A 17391-nucleotide genomic window follows, 5' to 3' on the forward strand; every position below is an offset into this window, starting at 1 on the left:
AGCTAGGACCACAGCGTTAGTTAACTCTGCTAGAAGGGGTGTATGGGTTAAGACCTGGAACGGAGATATCTCGTCCAAATCTAAACTTTGTGGTATCCCTTGTGAAGGAAAACTTTTGTTCGGGTCTAGATTGGATGACATTCTAGATCGTACTGCAGACAGTAAAAAGAATTTTCCTAGAAAACGGCCATTTCAAAATAAGCGGCCATTTCGGGCCCCCTCAAAAAATGAGCCGGAAAACAAGTCTTCCAGAAATAAGAGATGGGCCCCTTATAGGCAACAGAAACCACGTTTTGGCACCACTAGTGCCAAAAAGACAGATAAACAATGACGCCATCATTCCGGTGGGGGGGAGAGTGTCACATTTTTTCGAGAAATGGCAACAACTACTTCAGAACCAGTGGCTACTAAATATCGTGCTAGAAGGTTACAGAATAGAATTCATTCAACCCCCCCCCTCACAACTTTGTCCTAACTCCTTGCCCAAGAAATCAATCATTAAGGACAGCTCTCCAAGCAGAAGTGAAGTCACTCCTTCAAAAAAGAGTAATCCGAGAGGTTCCAAGTATACAAAGGGAACAGGGGTTTTACTCCCCAGTCTTTCTGGTAAAAAAGCCTCAGGGGGATTATCGATTTATTCTAAATCTAAAGACTCTAAATCTAATAGTAAAATACAGGAAGTTCAGAATGGACAATATTCGATCTGTGATTCATCTCTTACAGAGCAACGATTACTTAGCATCCATAGACTTGAAGGATGCGTACCTACATCTACCGATCCACCTATCCTCTCAACAGTACCTGAGGTTTGCCGTATGGATGGAAGGGAAGGTAAGACACTTTCAATTTATTGCCTTACCTTTTGGATTATCGTCAGCTCCATGGTTATTTACTAAAGTTACAGCTGAAATGTTAGCCCTTCTTAGGTTAGAAGGGGTTAATATTGTTGGTTACCTAGATGATTTCCTATTATGGGGTGCTTCTGTCAGTTCCGTTAGCACTCAACTTTCTAAAACTATATCCCTCCTCCAGGACCTAGGTTGGATAATTAATTGGAATAAATCTTCCCTAGTCCCTTCCCAGCGATTAGAATTCCTGGGATTCTATATTTCCACCAGAGAAGAAAGATTGTTTTTACCTGATAGGAAGATCAATGCTATCCTTAATAATGTTTTGTCTTTTCAGAAATCAAGGAGCATATCTTTAAGGAAAGCTATGGCAGTGCTAGGCCTTCTGACTTCCTCCTTCCCGGCAGTCCAATGGGGCCAGTTCCACTCAAGATTTCTCCAGTCATGGATTCTAAGGTCATGGAACAGGTCTCTAGCATCACTAGACAGAAAACTCATCATTCCACACAGTATAAAGGCCTCTCTTCTATGGTGGCAGGAGGCAATACACCTTTCCCCAGGTCGTCTGTGGAATTATCCACAACAAGTTACAATTACAACCGATGCCAGCTTGTGGGGGTGGGGAGCCCACTTCAATTCTCAACCAGCACAGGGGGAATGGAGTGTTGCAGAGAGGTCACAATCCTCAAACAACAGAGAACTGGAAGCAGTATGGCAAGCATTGCGGCATTTCAACCACCAAATCAGAGACTATCATGTCAAAATAGAGACAGACAACAGGAGTGTGGTAGCCTTCTTAAACAGACAGGGGGGCACGAGGAGTCGGAGTTTATGGAAAACGACAGCGAGAATCCTTTTTTGGGCAGAGAAGAATCTCAGGTCCCTGACAGCAATACACTTGAAGGGAACATCGAACCAGGTGGCAGATTACCTAAGCAGGAAGAAGCTGGATCCAAACGAGTGGTCTCTGGATCAGGAAATATTCAATCAGGTGGCATTACAGTGGGGATACCCCGAAGTAGACCTATTTGCAAGAAGGGGAAATGCAAAATGTCATCAGTTCTGTGCTCTGTTTCCAAAGGATCTTCCATGGAAAGTGGACGCTTTTACGGTGGATTGGGGGATTGCAAGGATGTATGCCTTTCCTCCAATACCACTTTTGTCAAGGGTAATAAAGAAGATTGTCCAGGACCAAGCCCGTGTAATCCTAATAGCTCCACTTTGGCCGAAGAGGCCATGGTTCACATCTCTGAAAAAATTAGCGGTTTCAGATCCAATTGTCTTTCCTCTTCTTCCACACCTGATATCGCAGGGTCCAGTTCAGCATCCGGATCTAGCAAGACTTCACCTCTCAGCTTGGAACTTGAATGGGGCATCCTAAAAGCAAAAGGGTTCTCGGATGGCCTATCAGAGACTTTAATACAAAGTAGGAAGAAAGTAACGCGTACAATATATCAAAAAGCCTGGAAGGTGTTTAGTGAATGGTGTTTAGAAAGATCCTGTGACAGTGATTCACTTACATCAGTTTTGGAGTTCCTGCAATGCGGATATAAGAAGGGCCTAAGTATAAGTACACTTAAGGTTCAGGTGTCCGCCATCAGTGTTTATCTGGAGAGACGTCTTGCTCAGGAAGATTTAGTGATACGTTTTTTTCAGGCCTTAAAAAGACTAAAACCTATAATAAGACTCAGGGTTCCTGCATGGGACTTAAATACTGTATTACAGGGATTATGTGAATCCCCTTTTGAGCCTTTAACAGAAATTTCAGACAAATTCCTTACTTTAAAGACAGCCTTCCTGTTGGCAATTACGTCAGCTAGAAGAATAAGCGAACTACAGTCATTATCAATTAAAGAACCTTACTGTATCATCTCTGAAGATAGAATTACGCTTCGCCCTGATGCGGCTTTTCTACCAAAGGTAGTCTCCTCTTTTCACAGGAATCAGGAAATCTTCTTACCTTCCTTTTGTGAGAATCCTACAAATGATAAGGAGAAGAAATTGCATTGTCTGGATGTCAGGAGATGCCTGTTACATTACTTGAATAGAACAGCCCCCTGGAGGAAAACGGAGAATATATTTGCTCTATTTGCCGGAAAATTCAGAGGAAACAAGGCTTCAAAATCGACGCTGGCACGATGGATAAAGCAGGCAATTGCTTCAGCATATCAGTCTCAGGGGAAACAATTAAAATCTCCCATCAGAGCACATTCCACAAGAGGAATATCGACTTCCTGGGCAGAGAGGGCAGGGGCATCTATAGATCAGATCTGCAGAGCTGCTACCTGGTCGAATCAGAATACCTTTGTAAAACACTATCGCCTGAATGTATCGGCTGGAACAGACCTTTCCTTTGGAAGGAAGGTTTTGCAGGCAGTGGTCCCTCCCTAAGACCAATATCTTGTATATCGTCTCATCCAGGGGTGCTGTCCAATGACGTTCTGGGAAAGACAACTTTACTTACGGTAACGTCTTTTCCAGTAGTCAGAAGGACAGCACCCCTGCAACCCGCCCTTTCTTGGGTGGAGTAACTATCATGTAAGTAATGGGCTACGGTCCGTGTCATCTATTGTATTAACTGAGGCATTATGGTAAGTTACTCTTAGATATACTGCTGCCTATTTGTTATGCAAATCTTTTATCTTGCAGTTCCTGTCCACGGTGGGGAGGGAGACAGGTCTCATCCAGGGGTGCTGTCCTTCTGACTACTGGAAAAGACGTTACCGTAAGTAAAGTTGTCTTTCATCTTCATTTTATAAACTGTGTATACATTTCTTTACACTCTGTAGGCCAATGTGTGCATCCAGAACTGCTGCTCTAGGGTTAATTCACACTGGGCGCTTTGGTAGTGTTTTGCTGATCGGTAGCAAAAAGCTGTTTTTTCACTGTACAGGAAAGCGATTTAGGAGTGATTGCATTCTGTGATTCTATAACATTGAAATGCATTCGCTCCAAAATCGCTCCAAAAATGCTGCATGCACCATCAGCAAATCGCTGATCACTGGCGATCGCTACAGTGGAAACACTACCATTGACTTGCATTAGCAGCAGCTTTTGCTGATCGCCAGTGATCAGCAAAACACTGAAAAATCACCCAGTGTGAGCTAGCCCTAACACAAAAACATAGAGACATAGGGCCCATACGAACGACGGGTCGTTTGAACGTCCCGTCGTTAAGTCGTCCGCACGCCAAATCAGGCGTGTGTACAGACTGTCGTTCTCGTGATAAGACTGAGTTTGAGAGATCCGCCCGGCGGATCGCTCAAACTCAGTCTTATCACGCAAACGACAGTCTGTACACATGCCCGATTTGGCGTGTGAACGACGGGACGTTCAAACGACCCGTCGTTTGCAAAAAATCATACGTGTGTATGGGCCTATAGAATCTAATTGGTGCACAACTGTTTCATGCTTGCTATTTGATGCTCATTAATGGAAGACTCAAATTGTATGGCTCCATGGCTGTGTGTTTTAGAGAGTGATTACAACGATTACAAAATCACCAGTTCATTTAGGGGAGAACTTGCAGATTGTAGAGTGAGCAATGAAATGAAAAATCTCTGTTTCAAATATCTTGTACCTTTTGTGGACTTATCACCAGGCACAGCCCTCCCTTATATTGTGTGTAGATAACATAGTCAGTGTTATGCTGGGAATACATGATGCGTTTCTGCCGTTCAATTTACCGCTCGATCGTTTTTGGCGCTCGATTCTCCACTCAATTCTATTATTTTCCTCTCGTTTTTCTTAACTTTTTCCATTCACAACTATCAGAAATCGAGCGGCAAAACTATCACACAGCACCATTTACTGTAGTGAATTATAATATTACACACCAATGCTGAGCATTGTGGTACAGTGCACAGTCACCTGCAGAGATCATGCAAATTATTATTATTTATTGCATTTATAAAGCGCCAACATATTATGCAGCGCGGCACAATAGATAAATGTACAATAGATAAACATACAAGGTACAGTAGGACATAAAAGGAACTCACAACAGAATACGATGCAAATGTCTTATAACAGTAGTTTAGTGTCTTTAGTCAAAATAGAGACTTTTCTAGTCCAGAAGAGGGGTGTCAGACTGTAAGATTGCATAATAAAGCTGGAAACACTAGGGGGAGGGCCCTGCCAGAGGCTTACAATCTAAATGAGGTCTCAGTGCCACTTAACCAGAATAGGAATGCACATAAAGGTGCCCATTAGAGGTACAATCTTTTGAACAATCCGCAGGATTTATCAGATTTTGCTGACGGTGCTAATCGACGAATGATCATTCTATTGATCGTTTCGTCTATCCAAATTTCGCATTGATACTTTAAGTCTCTGTTTGTCTGGATTTTGTATCGATTATTTTAGTCTGACTGGATTGTTTATTGTTTCCCCGCCAAGGTTGGGGGGATATTGGAATCCTTATTGGGCACCTTAACCACTTAAGGACTGCAGTCATAAAACCCCTTAAAGAGAACCAGAGATGTAGAAAAAATGTTTTTTATACATACCTGGGGCTTCCTCCAGCCCCAGAAGCCTGGATTGCTCCCACGCCGCCATCCTCCGCTGCCTCTATCCGCCACCACCGGGTCCCATACTCCCGGCCAGTCAAGCCAGTCGAGGCAAGTGCACTGCGTCACTGCCGGCAGACGCAGCCAATTGTCCGCATCACAGGGGCTCCCTCCCCTATACGTACGCTTTCGCCTCCATACTGTGCATGCGTACGTATATGGAGGGAGCCCCTGTGATGCGTAAAATTGGCCGCATCCAACGGAAGTGATGGGACCCGGTACCGGCGATAGAGGCAGCGGAGGACGGCGGCATGGGAGCGATCCAGGCTTATGGGGCTGGAGGAAGCCCCAGGTATGTATAGTAGCTTTTCCTATTTTTTAGTTTGCTCCATCTCTGGTTCCCTTTAAGGACCAGACACTTTTTTTTCCATTCAGACCACTGCAGTTTTAACGGTTTATTGCTCAGTCATACAACCGACTATCTAAATGAATTTTACCTCCTTTTCTTGTCACTAATACAGTGTTCTTTTGATGCTATTTGATTGCTGCTGTGATTTTTAGTTTTTATTATATTCATCAAAAAAAGACATGAATTTTGTAAAAAAAAAAAAAAAAAATTTTAAACTTTCTGCGCTGACATTTTTGTCCAAATTTATTGTGCTACATGTCTTTGATTAAAAAAAATCCAATAAGTGTATATTTATTGGTTTGGGTAAAAGTTATAGCGTTTACAAACTATGGTGCAAAAAGTGAAAAAGTGTCACAAGTTAGCGGAAATTGATTTTTATTGTTTTTTTCACAAAGTGTCATTTTCCACTAACTTGTGACAAAAAAATAAAATCTTCTATGAATTCCCCATATACCTAATGGAATACCTTGGGGTGTCTTCTTTCTAAAATGGCGTCACTTGTGGGGTTCCTATACTTCCCTGGCATTTTAGGGGCCCTAAACCGTGAGGAGTAGTCTAGGAACCAAATGCCTCAAAATGACCTGTAAAATCCTAAAGGTACCCATAGGACGTTGGGCCCCTTAGCGCACCTAGGCTGCAAAAAAGTGTCACACATGTGGTATCGCCATACTCAGAAGTAGTATAATTTGTTTTGGGGTGTATTTTTACACATACCCATGCTGGGTGGGAGAATTATCTCTGTAAATGACAATTTTTTGATTTTTTTTTTTTACACACAATTGTCCATTTACAGAGAGATTTCTCCCACCCAGCATGGGTATGTGTAAAAATACACCCCAAAACACATTATACTACTTCTCCTGAGTACGGCTATACCACATGTGTGACGCTTTTTTGCAGCCTAGGTGCGCTAAGGGCCCCAACGTCCTATTCACAGGTCATTTTGAGCCATTTGGTTTCTAGACTACTCCTCACGGTTTAGGGCCCCTAAAATGCCAGGGCAGTATAGGAACCCCAAAAGTGACCCCATTTTAGAAAGAAGACACCCCAAGGTATTCCGTTAGGTGTATGGTGAGTTCATAAAAGATTTTATTTTTTGTCACAAGTTAGTGGAAAATGACACTTTGTAAAAAAACAAATAAAAATCAATTTCCGCTAACTTGTGACAAATCTTCTATGAACTCACCATACACCTAACAGAATACTTTGGGGTGTCTTCTTTCTAAAATGAGGTCACTTGTGGGGTTCCTATACTGTCCTGGCATTTTAGGGGCCTAAAACCGTGAGGAGTAGTCTGGAAACCAAATGCCCCAAAATGACTGTTCAGGGGTATAAGCATCTGCAAATTTTGATGACAGGTGGTCTATGAGGGGCCGAATTTTGTGGAACCGGTCATAAGCAGGGTGGCCTCTTAGATGACAGGTTGTATTGGCACTGAAGTGCAGGAAGCGCTGGATGTTCTCAAATCGTGACCTGGACATGGCAGCAGAGAACATGGGCATGTGATGTATTGGGTGAGTAGACCAATAAGACCGCAATACATTCTTTTTGACTAGACACATGTTAAGGAGAAGGCCCCCAAAAATATTACGTTTGAAACTTGGAGTGGCTTCCACCGAAAAGGCTGGGCATAGTAGCTTCTTGGATTGGCGGTTGCGTATTGTGTGGCATAACTGTTGGTCTCAGCCACAATTAAGTCGTACCAGCAGTGATCAGAAAAAAGAAATTCTGTCAGTGCGTTGGGGCGGGTGAGGATTTGACTGGGTGATCAGAAGCCCGCAGGGGGCAGATTAGGGCCTGATCTGATGGATAGGAGTGCTAGGGGGTGATCGGTGGTGACATGAGGTGATTGATGGCTGTCTGAGGGCGTGAATAGAGGGGAAAATAGATGCAAGCAATGCACTGGGGAGGAGATCTGGGGCGTCTGAGGGCGAGCTGAGGGTGTGGGTGGGTCATTGGGTGCCCACAAGGGGCAGATGAGGGTCTGATCTGATGGGTATGATGGATAGCAGTGACAGGGGGTGATTGATGGGTGATCAGTGGGTGATTAGAGGGGAGAACAGATGTAAATAATGCACTGGGGAGGTGATCAGAGGGGGTCTGGGAGGCTATCTGAGGGTGTGGGCGAGTGATTGGGTGCCCGCAAGGGGCAGATTAGGGTCTGAGCTGATGGGTAGCAGTGACAGGTGGTGACAGAGGGTGACGGGGTAATTGATAGGTGATCAGTAGGTGATTACAGGGGAGAATATATGCAAGCAATGCACTGACGAGTTGATCAGAGGGGGTCTGGGGGGCTATCTGAGGGTGTGGGCAGGTAATTGGGTGCCCGCAAGGGGCAGATGAGGGTCTGATCTGATGGGTATGATGGGTAGCAGTGACAGGGGGTGATTGATGGGTGATTAGAGGGGAGAACAGATGTAAATAATGCACTGAAGAGGTGTTCAGGCGGGGTCTAAGGGTGATCTGAGGGTGTGGGCGGGTGTTTGGGTGCCCGCAGGGGGCAGTTTAGGGTCTGATCTGATGGGTAGCAGTGACAGGGTGACGGGGTGATTGATAGGTGATCAGGGTGTGATTAGAGGGGAGAATAGATGCAAGAAATGCACTGGCGAGGTGATCAGGGCTGGGGTCTGAGGGCATTCTGAGGGTGTGGGCGGGTGATTGGGTGCCCGCAAGGGGCAGATGAGGGTCTGATCTGATGGGTAGCAGTGACGGGGTGATTGATAGGTGATCAGTAGGTGATTACAGCGAAAAATATATGCAAGCAATGCACTGGCAGATTGACAAGGGGGGTCTGAGGGCAATCTGAGGGTGTGGGCGGGTGATTGGGTGCCCACAAGGGGCAGATTAGGGTCTGATCTGATGGGTAGTAGTGACAGGTGGTGACGGAGGTGATTGATGGGCGATTAGTGGGTGATTAGAGGGGAGAACAGATGTAAACAATGCACTTCGGAGGCGATCTGAGGGCGGTCTGCGGGCGATCCGATGGTGCGGGCGGGTGATCAGGTGCCCGCAAGGGGCAGGTTAGGGTCTGATCTGATGGGTGTTAGTGACAGGGGGTGATCGGTGGTTGATTGACAGGTGATCAGTGGATGATTACAGGGGTGAATAGATGTACACGGGGGGGGGGGGGTGATCAGGAGCCCACAAGGGGCAGTTTACGACCTAATCTTAAAAATAGCATTGACAGAGAGTGACAGGGAGTGATTGATGGGTGATTGGGGGGGGGGGGGGGGGGCGTGATTGGGTGCGAACAGGGGTCTGGGGGGTGGGCAGGGGGGGTTCTGAGGGGTGCTGTGGGTGATCAAGGGGCAGGGGGCCAGATCAGTGTGCTTGGGTACAGACAGGGAGGGCTGCAGCCTTCCCTGGTGGTCCCTCGATCACTGAGACCACCAGAGCAGGAGGCAGCCTGTATAATACGCTTTGTATACATTACAAAGCGTATTATACGCATGTATTGCGGCAGATCGGAGGTTAACAACCCGCCGACGCTTCTAAACAGCCGGCGGGTTGATGTTGCGGGTGGGCGGAGCCTAACACCGGCGGATGCGCGCGATCCCCGGTAAATCACCGTCCCAAGACCCGACGGTGATCGGCGTTACGTAGTCCTGGGCGTGCCACTTTGCTGCCGCCCATAGGTAGTGGGCGTTCGGCAAGTGGTTAAAAAGGAACGTTACAGAAGTGTGTGTGTGTGCGTGCGTGCGTGCGTGTGCGTGTTCAATACATTGCAAAGTGAGAAGTTAAAAAAAAGAATATAGATCAAGAATTGATTGATATTCACCATGTAATTTGTTCATATTTTGGATACACAATGAGCCTGCACCTCATCATCTTTACTGCTGGCAGACAAGGAAAAGCTAGACAGCACCAAGTGCCATTATTTATTACCACACTTACTAACAATATAATGGGCTAAAAGTTTTTATTTTTTTATTTTAAGATATACGCACAGAGGGAAATACTGGCTGCTTGGCAGTTGGAAACAGCTGTTATTTCCGTCAATGCAACAAAGTTTACAGAAAGGAAACTGTCATGACCATGGTCATGACAGCACGCTGTAGGAGGGGTTTCACCACAATGGGATATCTGATTGGGATAAAGTTCAATCTTTGATTAACGTTCCTCTTTTTTTAGGTATTTTGTTTTTTCAATAGTTTTTTTTATTTTATTTCATTTTTAGTGAAAAGGGAACAAATGAACAATTCAAATTGTGCATAAACTTATATAACCAATGACTTCAGTAACTGTAAGCTTATTCCAGGTGTGTGACTCAGACATCAGTATGACAGTCAGGTAGCTATATAAAGATGTCATTGCTCATATCCATCTCACTGTGTTTCTTTTCTAAAGGCTCTGCTGCACAATTTAGTCTTCTGGCCAACTTTCAATTTTACCTGTGCTGTGTATTCTATTATTATTACTTGTGTTAATGGCTCTGTTTACTGTGCACCCCACTTTGTTTTGGTTTTATACATGTCGGCATATCTGCTTGGTGAAAGAATCCTAATGTATCTTGCTTGTAATGTTATGCGTTCCACAAGACTGCAGAGCAATCTGAATAGTCCTGAAAGGCTACATTTCTTCACCATGCGTGCCTTGTTGAGGAGCTTCCAAATTCCCCTGTTTAGGAGGGAGGAGTTTATTTCCCTACAGTGTAAAATCCCCCTGGAAAAAAAATGAATCTACTTTGCATAACCCATTCTTGTTCACCAGTCAGTGCCTGTGCTAGGTGGAATTCAGTATCACTATTATCCATGCAAACATTTCATGACTCAGACTAGTGAGTGCTTGGTCTTCCAGTGAAATTGCAGATCTGCTGTATGGGGAATTCATTAGTGTATTTAACTACAGAAATGGTCTGTGTGTTTTTGTAGAAGGTAAGGTAATCGTGTAGTATTCTGCATATTAAGTTGATAACTGTCATTTAAAGGACTGCTAGAACCAAACACTGATGCTACTATCTCTCTACTCATTCATGCAATGGCAGTAAAAAAAAATACTCAGATATGTTACTTTTTAACATCTGGCAGCTCCACAGCTGTCTGTCGGAATTCTGACAAAAACAGGAATCCTCCTCTTCCCTTTGTCTTTTCCACCTGTCAGGGATTCTAACAGCCACTGTTTCACTGTTGTAACTGACAGGAAAAAAAAGCTGTGTGAAGGATAAATGACAGTTATAAATGTTGTCACATGAAAGAGACTGACTGAACATAGGATCTCTGTCCTTAGTAGCCCTGCTGACTGGCGAAAAGACATTTTTGATGCAAAGTATAATGAGTTTTTTCTTTCTGTCGCCATAACTGAAATGCCTATATGGTCTGCAGAATTTTTAAATGTTGTAGCGGCTGCGCTAGTTAAGTATTGTGGTCGTGCTACTTCACATCGCGTGGCACATGAAAGGTGCGCCTGTAACTTAGAAACGAGGGCACGCTATGCAGCACTATCACGTGTAGCGTGCGCTGTGATTTTTAACTTGCGCTATATGAATCGACCGCAAAGTGCTTGAGAACTGCAGCCACTAAGGGTGCGCTCAGTAGGCCACCCTGCGATGTTAGGGAGTCTTGCCTATTGATTCCTTACTGAATAGGTGCTGGCTTCCTGAACAGCAAGAGATTTAAACCATGGTCTCCTGAGTGCTCAACTAGTCCACTATCCAGCCACTGGTTGTAATATACAGTAGTTCATGTTTTACTTACTTTAGAATTTGCATAACTTACACAAGACATTCTTGTTGAATGCCTAATCCATTGAACCTTCATAGTGCTCTCTGCAATGCAGTTTAGCCATGAAAAGTCATGTAAAGCCAACACAACTTTTTAACCCCTACTGAAAAGATCAGTTTGCTAGAATAGCGATCTGCATATTTCTCATAGTGCCTATAGAAATTCATTTGTCACTTAGTGTCAATGTACAAAAATGAAAAAAAAAATTAAATGTAGCTGGGCAAATTCTTTTTTAACTGTTTGATTACACCAGTGTATGTAAGTTTTCCTCTGTGGCTGTTGAGGGCAATAGTCAGCTTTTTGTTGCGTTGTAGTGAATTTTGCCCCTTGTATTCCCAGAATGCTTATTGAATAGTCCCGGATAGTGATAAGCTATGTCATTCCCGGAGGCTGGCCAGCCTCAGCCTGTCTCAGGGTATTATAAATCCTCTTATTCCGTACAGGAAATCATTTTGTGCATTCAGGGACCCAGCAGCTTATTTTCATTTTGAATTATTACCTGCTTGTTGCTTTTAATTTAGATTGATAGAGCAACCTTTACCGTGTAATTAATTATTCTTTTAAAGGGCATTCACACTTCCTAATAATGATGTATTATATCCAAAGTACTTCTCAGCAAGTAATCACCCTGTGATGTATATAAGTAGTGAGAAGACTCAGCCTTGGGTCCTGATAGTTTGTCAGAGGCATAACGAATATCTGCTGATCACAATATGCTTCCGGCTCTGTCCTATAAACACCACCATATATCTTGTGTTATTTACTCTAACTGGCCATTACCTGCACTGGAGGAAACGTATGGGCTATATTCAAGCGGCCTGGTGCTCAGCCTTACAACACCGTGGGGTCACAAATACCGAGAGGATGTAATGCATTGTAACAGCTCTTCTCATGCATACACACTGCAGTTTCCTGTTTATTTTACTTCAGCTATGAGGTGGAGATAAAGTAACAATAACAATCATTTGCAACATTTTGGTTGCAGATTGAGTCAGGATATGGTTGCTTTTTTATTTTTTTATTTGTATTTTGAAGACCATGATCATGAAAAAAAAATGATGCATGTGTGCATATCTGTATATTTGTTCCAGAGTAAAATGCACTAAATATTTTTTACACATCACTGTCACAGTAGGTTGAGAAAAATGACAGATTTTTGACCATTCCATTTCCTCATGGGGGGATTCTCGGGGTTTTCTTTATTTTCAAAAGCTCTTTCTGAATGCCAGTGCTCAGTTTTACTGCCAAAATAATGTGCAAGCGAGTGGTGAGGTCTGCTAGCCTCTTTGTATAGATCCATTCCATGGAGTGCTTTGTAAATAATGAGATACTGAGAATCCCTCATGAGGAGATGGACTGGTGCAAATGTCTGATTTCTGCTGCACCAGCAACATGGATTAAAAATAAGTTCTAGTACAATTTGCTCGGGCAGAAATGTACTTCTAATTATGGGCAGCACTGTATGGACACTGTATGTACACATACATAAGTATGTGTACATACAGTGCTGCCCATAATTATTCATACCCCTGGCACATTTTGACTTAAAGATACTTTTGTTCAACCAGCAAGTAATTTTTTGATGGGAAATTACATAGGTGTCTCCCAAAAGATAATAAGACTATGTACAAGAGGCATTATTGTGGGAAAAAAATTCTCAGCTTTTATTTACATTTGAGCAAAAAGTGTCCAGTCCAGAATTATTCCTACCCTTCTTAATAATCAATAGAAACGCCTTTATTGGCTATTACAGCAATTAAACGCTTCCTATATTGCAGACCAGCATTTTGCATGTCTCCACAGGTTTTTCTGCCCATTCATCTTTAGCAATGAGCTCCAAATCTTTCAGGTTGGAGGGTCTTCCTGTCATCACCCTGATCTTTAGCTCCCTCCACAGATTCTCAATTGGATTCAAGTCAGGACTCTGGCTGGGCCACTCCAAAACATTAACCACTTCACAACTGAGGGGTTTTACCCCTGAAACACCAGAGCAATTTTTACCTTTCAGCGCTCCTTCCATTCATTCGTTTATTACTTATCGCAGTGAAATGAACTATATCTTGTATTTTTTGCCACCAATTAGGCTTTCTTTAAGTGGGACATTATGCCAAGAATTATTTTATTCTAAATGTGTTTTAATGGGAAAATATGAAAAAATGTGGTTAAAAAAATGATTTTCAGTTTTCGGCCATTATAGTTTTTAAATAATGCATGCTACTATAATTAAAACCCATGAAATGTATTTGCGCATTTGTCCCGGTTATAAAACTGTTTAAATTATGTCCCTATCACAATGTTTGGCGCCAATATTTTATTTGGAAATAAAGGTGTATTTTTTTCAGTTTTGCATCCATCCCTAATTACAAGCCCATAGTTTATAAAGTAACAGTATTATACCCTCTTGACATAAATATTTAAAAATTTCAGTCCCTAAGGTAACTATTTGTTTTTGTTTTTTTTTTATTGTTTTTTTTTTTTATTACAAAAACAAAATAATTGGGGAGTGTGGGAGGTAATGAGTTAATTTATTGTGTAAAACTAATGTATGTGTGTATGAAAAATGCTTTAGGGTGTAGTTTTACTATTTGGCCACAAGATGGCCACAGTGATTTTTTTGTTCATGCGACCTGCAAGCGTCCAGAAGTACGCTTGCAGGAAGCACAATGAGGCTGGGAAAATCACAATGATCGCGCTGCTCTCGTAGAAGCAGATGATCATTGCGGGGGCTTAGAACAACGAACGGGAACGGTTTTTCCCATTCATTGATCTCCGAGCAGGCGGCGGCGTGCACGAGCAGCGGGAGCACACGCACAAACGAGCAGGAGTGTGGACAGCAGTGGTAGCGCGGGAGGTGCGGATATCTCCGTCCCTCGGGGTGAAAGGATGGGAAAAGGGACTGAGATATCCGCAGCAGTGGGGGTAAAGTGGTTAATGTTGCTGTCTGCTAACCATTTCTTCACCTCTTTTGCTGTGGGTTTTTTCGGTCATTGTCATGCTGAAATGTCCACTGGTTCCCAAGGCCAGGTTTCTCTGCAGACTGCCTGTTGTTATTGAGAATCCTCATGTATTGCTCTTTTTTCATCTTGCCCTTTATTGTGATTAGGTTCCCTAGTCCATTGGCTGAAAAATGCCCCCAAAGCATTAGGTTCCCACCACCATGTTGACAGTGGAGATGGTGTTCTTTGGGTTGAAGGCTTCTCCTTTTTTACACCAAATGAAGGAAACCTCATTGTGACCAAACAATTACATTTTTGTTTCATCTGACCATAACACAGAAGACCAGAAGTCTTCTTCTTTGTCCAGATGAGCATTTGCAAAGGCCAAGCAAGCTTTTGTTTGCCTTATCTAAAGAAGTGGTTTCTGTAATGATCGGTGTTAGTAAGCAGAGAGAATCTGATTATTGGCGACCTGCAGTATCACCAATAATGCAGATGTCACTCGATTATTGATGATCTGCAGAATCGCCAATAATGCAAGTGTAACTAACCTCTGGATACTGTAGCAGAAGGAATAACAATCAACATATGCAATATACAAGACTGTGGACATATCCACCACACTGTGATTCCTAAGAGGTGTGGTTACCTCTGAATGGGAACCCCGTGTGTGAGATCCTCGGCCCAAGTGATGATTGGGATCTCAGCACCTGGCAGTAATCGTCTGCTAGGGCAGGCATCTCGGAGAGGCAAGCCTCAGAGATATCCCACCAGTGGGAGACGTTCCAATGGGTAAAAGAGAAAGGTCAGACAGGCAGAGGTTCGTCAACAGAGAGACGGTAGCAGTACAAGAACAGAAGGCTGATTCAGAGTCCGTTAAACAGGCAGGGTCGGCAACTAGGAATCAGATAGGCAAAGGTACAAAATCGAGAAGAGGAAAGAGTAGTCAGGGATACCCAAAGTCAAGACACAGATAATTATACAATACAATCCTAGACTGAGGTGTGATGTCCTTGATATCAACACCAGGGAACTGAGCTAAGGTCTGAGCGTTTACACCTAAGTATTCACGACAGCAGACAGTGAGCAAATGACATCTGTGGGCTTAAATGCTGAAGCCAAGTTCCACCAGCCCGCCCAGGGGGCTGGAGCTGAAACCAGCATGTGATTGGCTGGCTAAGGTCAGCTGATCGCCGGATCAGCTGACCTGTCTCCTGAGAAAATAAAGATCCTGCCGCCTCGTGCGCGTGCGCATGACCCTCTGCCTCTGGATCACTGAGAGGCCGGGTCCTTGGTCCGCGCACGCCCGCACACGGAAGTCCACCGGCTGAGCAACGGTACCCGCCGCCATCCTGTCAGCCGCGGCAGCGCCCGCCCTGCTCTGTGCCGGCGGCTCCGTGGGCGTTTCGGAAACCGCCGGCTGGGATGCGGAGGCTGCCGCCACGCTGCCCTGCGCGGCGCCGGCTCCGCTATTGCTCACAGCTTCCTTCTTGTTCTGCATCCGTGAAACCCAGCAGTGTGCAGTGTCCATGGGATTGTCTGCCTTGAGAATTGGCTGCCAGCATTGCCCAGATTCACCAGGATGATCCTTGGATTCTTTTTCACCTCTCTCACTCTCCTCCTGGCCAGCACGGATGTCACTTTTGGCTTCCAACCACATTCTCTGAGATTTTCCACAGTGCGGAACAGCTTGTATTTTTAATAGTACTTTGTAGTGTAGCCACTGGAACTGGAAAACATTTAAAAATCGCCTTGTGCCTGTTTCCTGACTTGTGAGCAGCCACAATGCGCAGCCGCAGGTCCTCACTGAGCTCCTTTGTCTTAGCCATGACTGTCCACAAACCAACTGAAGAGAGCTGCTGTTTTTCACCTGTTGAGTTAAAGAAAACGGGTGTTCCCAATTAGGATGCTTTAGAACAGCTTGGACTATTTGGAATGGTATAGATTTTTAGATTTTCCCACAGACTGTGACAGTTTGTGAAGGGTATAAATAGTTTTGGACTGGACTTTCTTGTAAATAAAAGCTGATAAATGTTTTTCCCCCCACAATAATGCCTCTTGTACATAGTCTTATTATCTTTTGGAAGACACTTGCTGGTTGAATAAAAGCAACTTTAAGTCAAAATTTGCCAAGGGTATAAATAATTATGGGCAGCACTGTATGTATCGTATTTTTTGGACTATAAGACACACTTTTTCTCCCCCAAAATTGGGGAGAAAAAGTCACTGCGTCTTATATTCTGAATACAGGGAATACCCGACTTACAAACTCCTTCTGATAAAAACTGCTGACCCGCTGGGATGTCGGAGACTCCTTGTACTGTCCCAGTATCCTCCTTTGCTCCCCTCATTTTCTCTTCCGCTCTCCCTGTGTAAGTTAATCAGCATCGGGTGTGTGTCTCACCTGATCCAAGGGCACCCAGGGCAACCAGCAGATTCTCCTCTCACTCACTCTTCCCCTAGTGCAGGTCATGTGTAATGCTGTAGTAGAGTGAAGGGAGAGAAGATGCTGATCACTGTGGACACCCTAGGATGAATACGCTCACTGGTAATGACTCTGCTTGATAAAGTGGGACACAGGGAGACAAATGGCCATGGAGGAGTACACATGGGGGACAATGGAGGACGCATGGGGCAATGGAGGACACGAGGACAATATATCCACAAGATGTAAGACTCCCCTGCACCATGGATGCACCAGATTTAGTATAGATATTTTTCCTGGTTTTGTTTTCTAAACCTAGGTGCGTCTTATGGTCAGGAGCATCTATAGTCAGAAAAATATGGTATTATACAACTTTTCGTGCTAGTGGTCCTTTAGGTCGGCTATATGATAATTCTGTTATTCCGATTTCTCACATTTTGTAAACTGATCTCCATGTCATGCAGATCTGTCTCAAAGTTAATATTTTAGATGTCACTAATGGCTGAGAGGCCAAGGGGGTGTCGGGTACACATGCTGGAGTTTTA

At 44.0% G+C, this 17391-nt stretch overlaps 1 protein-coding gene across 11 annotated transcripts in view; it reads left to right on the forward strand.

Moving 5' to 3' along the window:
* SNX29 (sorting nexin 29) overlaps window positions 1-17391 on the forward strand; it is an 875170-nt gene that overhangs the window by 122893 nt on the left and 734886 nt on the right. The window lies entirely within an intron of this gene.

The sequence above is a fragment of the Hyperolius riggenbachi genome, chromosome 7 (assembly GCF_040937935.1).
Source record: "Hyperolius riggenbachi isolate aHypRig1 chromosome 7, aHypRig1.pri, whole genome shotgun sequence".
Taxonomy (NCBI): domain Eukaryota; kingdom Metazoa; phylum Chordata; class Amphibia; order Anura; family Hyperoliidae; genus Hyperolius; species Hyperolius riggenbachi.